The following is a 9,265-nucleotide window of genomic DNA, read 5'->3' on the forward strand; positions in this document are numbered from 1 at the left end:
ATATATATATATATAAAATGGAGTACTACACATCCATAGAGAATGAGAAACTAGAGTCATTTATAGCTCAATGGATGCATATTGAGGCAATGCTCTTAAGTGAAATGAATAGGACACGTGTAAATAACGAATAGTATCTTTAGTGTGAGAAACTGAAAGTTTAATATGCTTTATATAAACAAGTTTGAAATACAATTTATCTTGGTTGTTTTTACTTATCAAGTAACATAAGTCTTGTATTTATTTCTCATTTGAGTAATCCTGGATCATGACTTAATGTTGACCTTGCTTTGTCTTTTGGGTGGGTTAACATATATTAACATGTATGTAAAACATTTTAAAGCTTTTTTTCAAAAATCATAATTACTTTATTAATAAAGTCTTGTTTTGAACAAAAAAAAGATCTTGTATTTTGTACTATTTTCCTCTTTTTTCTTTTCAAAGTACACAAGGGAGATCTTAAAAAGATATACATTTTAAAAGATTATGGGTAATTCAATGTCTACTACCAAAACATTATCTCCAAATTGTATTTTACAAAGTTGGAACCATTTAAAAGAAAACATGAAAAAAAAGGTTGACTTTTCCTTGTATTTCTCTACATTCAAATTAAAGAGTAAAAAATCTCAAACTTGTTTTTTTTAACAAGGAAGGAATACAGATAAAGATTACATCTAATAATCTGCAACTTTTTATCGTTGCCTCTTTTGACTCTTAACTGGTTTAACTGTTGTTAAAGTATGCTGTTCTTTTTATTATTATTTATTATTATTTATTATTTTTATTATTATTTATTATTATTTATTATTATTTTATTATTATTTTGCTCATGGACACTGCTGAGGAAACATCATTAGTCTCTCTTCTGACTTCCCTCATGTCTAAGTCAGGGTCTCCTAAGGCGCCCCAACAGCTGTGGAAGCTCTTCATTGGAGGGTTGAGCTGTGAAACAACAGATGAGAGTCTGAGAAGGCATTTTGAGCAATGGGGAATGCTCACAGACTGTGTGGTGGTGAAAGACCCAAATACCAAGTGCTCTGGGGGCTTTGGGTTTGTAACTTATGCCACTGTACAAGAGGTGGATGCAGCCATGAATGCAAGGCCACACAAGGTAGATGGAAGAATTGTGTAACCAAAGAGAGCTATCTCAAGAGAAGATTCTCAAAGACCGAGTGCCCACTTAACTGTGAAAAAGATCTTCTTTGGTGGCATTAAAGAAAATACTGAAGAGCATCACCTACAAGATTATATTGAACAATATGGGAAAATTGAAGTGATTGGAAATCATGACTGACCAAGGGAGTGGGAAGAAGAGGGGCTTTGCTTTTGTAACCATTGATGACCATGATTCTGTAGATAAGATTGTTATTCAGAAATACCATACTGTTGATGACCACAACTGTGAAGTCAGGAAAGCCCTATTGAAACAGGAGATGGCTAGTGCAGCATCTAGCCAAAGAGGTCGAAGTGGTTCTGGAAAATTTGGTGGTGGACATGGAGTTGATTTTGGTGGCAATGACAATTTAGTCATGGAGGAAACTTCAGTGGTTGAGGTGGCTTTAGTGGCAGCCATGGTGCAGGTGGATATGGTGGCAGTGGGGATGGCTACAATGCATTTGGTAATGATGGAAACAGTTTTGGAGATGGTGGAGGCTATAATGATTTTGGCAATTACAACAATCAATTTTCAAACTTTGGACCCATGAAGGGAGGAAACTTTGGAGACAGAAGCTCTGGGACCTATGGTGGTGAAGGCCAATACTTTGCCAAGCCATGAAATCAAGGTGGCTATGGTGGTTCCAGCAGCAGCAGAAGCTATGGCAGTGGCAGAGGGTTTTAATACTGCCAGGAAACAAAGCTTAGCAGGAGAGGAGAGCCAGAGAAGTGACAGAGAAGCTACAGGTTACAAGAGATTTGTGAACTCAGCCAAGCAAAGTGGTGGCAGGGCCTACCTGTTACAAAGAAGACATGTTTTAGACATTACTAATGAGTATGGGCAAAAAAACTGTAGGAGTGTATTTATGACTTATTGTATTACAGTTGTTTTTAGATTCTGTTCTGTGGAAAGTGTAAAGCATTATATGCTGCATACAAGAAACACAATTCAAAAAGAAATTCATAGACTAAAAGTTAAAGGGTGGAAAACAATACTCCATGTGACAGGAACACGATAAAAAGCAGGAATAGCTATCCTCTTTGCAGATCAAGTGGATTTCAAACCAACACTGATTAAGAGAGACAAAGAAGGACACTACATCCTTGTAAAGGGAACAATCCAAGAGGAAGAGATAACAATGATAAATACATATGCACCAAACACTAGTGCACCGAACTATATAAAACAAATGCTAACAGACATGAAAAGTCGTATATGCACTAATACAATGGTAGTGGGGGACCTCAATACTCCACTGTCTCAAATAGATAGATCAACTAGACAAAAAATAAGTAATGAAATACTAGAACTCAATAGAAATCTTGAACAAATGAACTTCACAGATGTTTACATAGTGTTCCACCCCACAATATCAGAATACTCATTCTTTTCAGCTGCACATGGGCTGTTCTCCAAAATAGACCACGTACTCATAAAACATGTTTAAGTAAGTGCAAAGGAATTGAAGATATCCCGTGTATATTATCAGACCATAGTGCAATGAAATTGGAGATCAACAGCAAAAGAAACTGCAAAAATTTCATAAACATATGGAAATTGAACAACACACTTTTGAATAACCAATGGGTCATAGAGGAAATTAAAGAAGAAACCAGGCAGTTCCTTCAATTAAATGACAATAACAATACAACATATCAGATTCTATGGGACACAATGAAAGCAGTCATAAAAGGGAAATTCATAGCAGTGAATACACATATTAGGGAAACAGAATGAGCCCAATTAAACAACCTGATGCTGAACCTCAAGCTTCTAGAAAAAGAAGAGCAGGACAACCCAAAATATCATACAAGGAAGGGAATTATAAAACAATTCAATGGAGACTAAGAGAATGATAGAAAAAATTAATGAAGCCAAGAGTTTGTTCTTCATAAGAATAAACAAAATTGACAAACCCTTAGCCAAACTTATCAGCAAATGGAAAGAAAAGGTCCAAATCAATGCAATTAGGAATGAAAAGGGTGAAATTACAACAGACCCAGCAGAAATCCAGAGGATCATCAATACCTACTTCCTGAACCTATATGCCAATAAGATGGAAAACACAGAAGAAATGGACAGATTCCTAGATATATATGAATTACCAAAGTTGAATGAAGAAGACCTAAAACTTCTAAACAACTCAATATCAATCAATGAAATTAAAAACGTAATTAAAAACTTACCAACTGAGAAAAGTCCAGGCCCTGATGGCTTTACTGCGGAATTGTACAAGACATTTAGAGAGGAATTACTGCCACTACTGTTTAAACTCTTCAATGAAATTGAAAGAGAAGCAATACTCCCAAATTCATTCCTGGAAGGAAGCATCACCTAGATCCCCAAAGCAGAGAAAGACCCAACCGAAAAAGAGAAGTATAGGGCAATCTCACTAATGAGCATAGAGGCAAAAATCCTTAATAAGATACTGGCAAATAGAATGCAGAATATCATCAAGAAGATCATACACACTGACCAAGTGGGATTCATCCCAGGGATGCAGGGATGGTTCAACATATGCAAATCAATCAATGTAATGCACTCTATTAATAGAGCCAAGGACAAAAACCATATGATTGTATCCATAGATGCAAAAAAAGGATTTGATGAAAAATTCAACATACATTTATGAAAAAAAACCTACAAAAAATTGGAAAAGATGGTCTCTACCTTAATCTGATAAAAGCCATCTATGAAAAGCCAACAGCCAATATCATACTAAATGGTCAAAAACTGAAATCCTTCACACTAAAATCAGGAACAAGACAAGGATGTCCACTATCACCACTGTTGTTCAATAGAGATTTGGAAACATTAGCCACAGCAATTAGACAAGAGAAAGAAATAAAATGAATAACGATAGAAAATGAAGAAATCAAAGTGCCATTATTTGCAGATGACATGATACTCTATATAGAAGACCCCAAGATCTCTACCAAAAGTCTTCTAGACTTAACAAACAAACTCAATAGAATGTCAACACACAAAAATCAATAGCTTTCCTCTATACAAACAACAGGCTTACTGAGAGAGAAATAGGGCAAATAATTCCTTTCACACTAGCATCCAAAAAACTGAAATACCTAGGAATCAACTTATCGAAAGAAATCAAAAACCTCTTCTCTGAAAACTATAGCACTCTGAAAAGAGAGATTGAAGATGATATCAGAAAATGGAAGACATTCCCTGCTCCTGGGTAGAAAGGATCAGCATAGTGAAAATGGCCATACTTCCATAACTGCTATATAGATTTAATGCAATCCCAATTTAAATCAAAGCAGCATATTTCACAGACCTTGAGAAAAAAAATCCCAAAATTCATTTGCAACAAGAAGAGACCCAGAATAGTAAAAGTAATTCTAGGTAACAGAGACATGGCAGGGGGTATCACAACTCCCAACTAGAAACTATACTACAAAGCTAGTGTGATGAAAAGAGCATGGTACTGGCAAAAAACAGATCTGAGAACCAGTGGAACAGATTAGAAGGTGCAGAAACAGCTCCAGACAAACTCAACCATCTCGTCTTTGATAAAGGAGCCAAACACCCTCATTGGAGGAAAGACAGCCTCTTTAATAAATGGTGCTGGAAAAATTGGGTTTCTAATATGCAAAGATAAAAACTAGACCTATATCTTTCACCATGCACTAAACTAAAATCAAAATAGATTGAAGATCTAAATATTAAAATAGAAATGCTGGCCCAGCACCCAGAAGGAAGCTCCTCCACCACCATCCCAAGCTCCTAGGGCAGAGAAGCTGAGCCAGTCCCAGCACCCAGAAGGAAGCTCCCCCACTGCCATCCCAAGCTGCTAGGGCAGAGAAGGTGAGCTGGTCCCAGCACTAAGATGGAAGCACCCCCACCACTATTCCAAGCTCCTAGGTAAGAGAAGGTGAGCTGGTCCTAGAACCTGGGAGGAAGTCTCCCCCCACACCATCCTAAGCTCCTAGGGCACAGAAGTTGAGCCAGTCCCAGCATCCGGAAAGAAGCTCCACTGCCACCATCCCAAGCTCCTAGCTTGGAGAAGGTGAGCTGCTCCCAGCACCCAGAAGGAAGCTCCCCTGCTACCATCCCATGATCCTAGGGCAGAGAATTTGAGCCACAAGGGCGCCAGAAGCACCTCCCACTGTGGAAATGAGAAGGCAAAAAAACAAGCCTCAAAAACAGACTTCTGGATCACCTACAGAAACCCCAAAGGGAAACGAGATGGAACAATCTGGTACCCAACTACCTGGACTCTTTGAACAGGCAACAAAAGAGGATCTGGGAAAAATGAAATCAGAAATAATTACTCAGATAACAGCAAAGATTGTGCTCATGGTGCAAGATATGATTAATAAATCTAGAGAGGACACAGATAAAAAAATTGGAAGATCTGAGGAACATGATGGAATCCAAACATAGGAAACGTGGACTCCACTAAAGAGATGCAAACAGATCTCCAAGAGATTAAAAACTCCATTGAAAGTCTGAACAGCAGAATGAAGCAATGCGAGGACAGAATTTCAGATATAGAAGAAGAGATTGCAATTAGTGAGGAGGAAAAGAAAAATTGCTCTAAAATTATAAAGGAACATGAGAAATCAATCCAGCAGCTGCTAGATGATGCAAAGAAGAATAACATAAGACTGATTGGAGTCAATGAAGAAAGAGGAGAGAGTGCAGATGACATAAAAAACTGTTCACAGAAGTGATGGCAGAAAACGTCCCTAGGAGAGGAAAATAACTTGACTTACAGATAAGTGAGGAATATAGGACTCCAGCTAGCCTTGATTAAAAAAAAAAGTCTACACACAGTCATATAATAGTTAGGATTCCAGAAATCTAACAGAAGAACAAAATCCTACAAGCAGTGAGAGAAAAGAAACAAATCACATACAAAGGAAAGCCCATCAGAATCACAGCAGACTTCTCAATGCAAAACCTCAAGGCAAGAAGAGCCTGGAGTGATGTATTTCAAGCCCTAAAGGAAAACAGCCTCCAACCCAGATTGATGTACCCTGCAAAACTATCTTTCAAAATTGATGGAGAAATAAGATACTTTCATGATAAAGAATACCTCAGGAACTTCATTAATATCAAACCGGCAGTCCAAAAAAAATTTAGGCAATACCCTAGGAAAAGACAATGAGGATCACAAACCCAGGAACCCCAGCAGAATGAATACATAGGGTGTAACAAATTAAACGCAAAGGGGGAGAATCCAAGAGAAAGAAAAAGTCATGACAAGGCTTTTAAAAATTTTAACTTCATCTCCGTAGTGAGTGTATAATTCAATCTTGTCATTGTACTGGTTAGTATTTTTCTGATTCTACAGCTGGTATTTTCCTTATGCTATATGGGCTATTTATCACCTTATTATATCTACTTTTTTTGTTAAATTCTTCTATTGGTGTATTTTAGGTATACAACCCAATTACATTTCTCATTGGGGATTGTACCTTTACAAAATGCATCTTGGTTCTTATTTTTTCCCTATTCCTAGCCCTCCCTTCACTGCCTCCACCCTTCCCTATTTACAAAGACTCTATTTCCATGTTTTCCATTTATCATCATTTTTCCTTTCCCTTCTTTCCTTTCCCCTGCCCCTCCCACTACACCTACCCCTTTGAAACTTTCCTTACTATTTTCCATTATCGATTACTGATTTTAATCATTGGTACATTTTAGGTATACAATATAATGACATTCATCATTGGAAATTTGCACTTTTTCATAATCTCTCTTGGTTCTTAATTTTGACCCTTGCCCAGCCCTCCCTTCAACCCCTCCATACCTCCCTATTTACAAAGATTTTGTTCCTATTTTTCCATTTTCTCATATTAATACCATTCCTTTCTTTCCTTTCCCCTACCCCTCCCACTTCCTTCCCCTTTGCCCCTTTTCTATTTCACATTACCCATTATACATTTTAGTCCTTATTTACACTTTCAGTTTTTCACACCAGAGAAACTATTCGACATTTATGCATGTGTCTTATTTATTTCATTTAAGAGTATCGCCTCAATGTGTATCCACTTAGCTATAAATGTCTCTAATTTCTCATTTTTTATGGCTGAGTAGTACTCCATTTTATAAAAAAAACAACCCATATTTTCTTTATCCAGTCTCCAGTTGATGGGCATTTGAGCTGTTTCCAAGTTCTACCTATCACAAACTGCTGCTATGAACATGGGCACACATATATCACTGTGGTATGATACTTTTAATTCTTTGAAGATCCCCAGCAGTGGAATAGCAGGGTTAAATGGAACTTGCAGTCCTAGTTCTTTGAGGTATCTCCATACTGATTTCCACAGTGCTTGCACCAGTCTACACTCCCACCAGCAGTGGAGAAGGGTTCCTCTTTCCCCACAGCCCCACAAACATTTGTTATTGGTTGATTTCTTGATAGCAGCCATTCTTTCTGGAATGAGGTGGAATCTCAGTGTGGTTTTCATTTGCATCTCTCGAATGACCAGTGATGTTGAACATTTTTTCATGTATTTATTTGCTATTTCTACTTCTTTTTCTGAGAAATGTTTGTGCATTTCAGATGCCCATTTTCGGATTGGGTCTTTAAATTTGAGAGGTCTGATCTTTCTAAGTTCTTTATAGATTCGAGATAGTAGACCTTTGTGTGAGGAGAAGCAGGTGAAGATTTTTTCCCACATTGTGGGTTGTCTCTTCACACTGCTGATCGTTTCTCTTGCTGTGCAGAAGCTTTTGAATAAGAAGAGATCCCACTTATTATTGTGCTAGTTCATGGGCAACTGAGGTTTTGTTCATAAAATCTATTCATACACCAGTGTCTTCAAGAGTTCTACCTAACCACTGTTCCAAGTGGTTCAGAGTTTCTATTTTAATATTTAGATCTTTAATCCATTTTGATTTTAGTTTAGTGCATGGTGAGAGATATTGGTCTAGTTTTTATCTATGGCAAGTTGAAACCCAATTTTTCCAGCAACATTTATTAAAGAAGCTATCTTTCCTCCAGTGAGGGTGTTTGGCTCCTTTATTGAAGATGAGATGGCTGAGTGTGTCTGGCATTGTTTCTGCATCTTCTAATCTGTTCCACTTGTCCTCAGGTCTGTTTCTTTGCCAGTACCATGCTGTTTTTGTCACAGCAGCTTTGAAGTATAGTTGCAGGTTGGGGCTTGTGATACCCCCTGCCATGTCTCTGTTACCTAGAATTGCTTTTGCTATTCTGGGCCTCTTCTTGTTCCAAATGAATTTTTGGATTGTTTTCTTAAGGTCCATGAAGTATGCTGCTGGGATCTCAATTGGAATTGCATTGAATCTTTATAGCAGTTTTGGAAATATGGCCATTTTCACTACATTAATCCTTCCTACCCAGGCGCAGGAGATGTCTGTCCATTTTCTCATATCATCTTCAATCTCTCCTTTCAGAGGTACAGTTGTCAGAGAAGAGGTCTTTGATTTTTTTGTTATGTTGATTCCCAGGTATTTTAGATTTTTGGATGCTATTGTGAAAGGAATTATTTGCCCTATTTCTCTCTTAGTAAGTGTGTTTTTCATGTAGAAGAAAGCTATTGATTTTTGGTGTTGACCTTGTAACCAGTTACTTGACTGAATTTGGTTATTAAGTCTAGAAGACTTTTGGTGGAATTCTTGGTGTCTTCTATATAGAGTATCATGTCATCTGCAAATAATGACAATTTGTCTTCTACATTTCCTATCTTTATTCCTTTTATTTCTTTCTCTTGTCTAACTGCAGTGGCTAATGTTTCCAGAACTATATTGAACAAGAGTTGTGATAGTAGATATCCTTGTCTTTTTCCCGATTTTAGTGTGAACGATTTCAGATTTTGACCATTTAGTATGATAGTGGCTGTTGGTTTTTCATAGATGGCTTTTATCAGTTTGAGGTAGAGATCATCTATTCCAATTTTTTATAGGGTTTTTATCATAAATGTATGTTGGATTTTGTCAAATGGTTTTTCTGCCTCTAGGGAGATAATCATATGGATTTTTTCCTTGGCTCTATTGATATAGTGTATTACATTGATTGATTTGCATATGTTGAACCATCCCTGCATCCCTGGGATGAATCCCAATTGTTCAGGCTGTATGATCTTAATGATCTTCTGCATTCTATTTGACAGTATC

At 37.2% G+C, this 9,265-nt stretch overlaps 1 pseudogene; it reads left to right on the forward strand.

The window, feature by feature from the left end:
* Positions 1–877: 877 nt before the first annotated feature.
* Positions 878–2,150, forward strand: LOC101708653 (heterogeneous nuclear ribonucleoprotein A1 pseudogene; annotated as a pseudogene).
* Positions 2,151–9,265: the final 7,115 nt, after the last annotated feature.

The sequence above is a fragment of the Heterocephalus glaber genome, unplaced genomic scaffold (genome assembly GCF_053883595.1).
Source record: "Heterocephalus glaber isolate CG9 unplaced genomic scaffold, H.glaber_assembly_v1.0 deba00001509, whole genome shotgun sequence".
NCBI lineage: Eukaryota > Metazoa > Chordata > Mammalia > Rodentia > Bathyergidae > Heterocephalus > Heterocephalus glaber.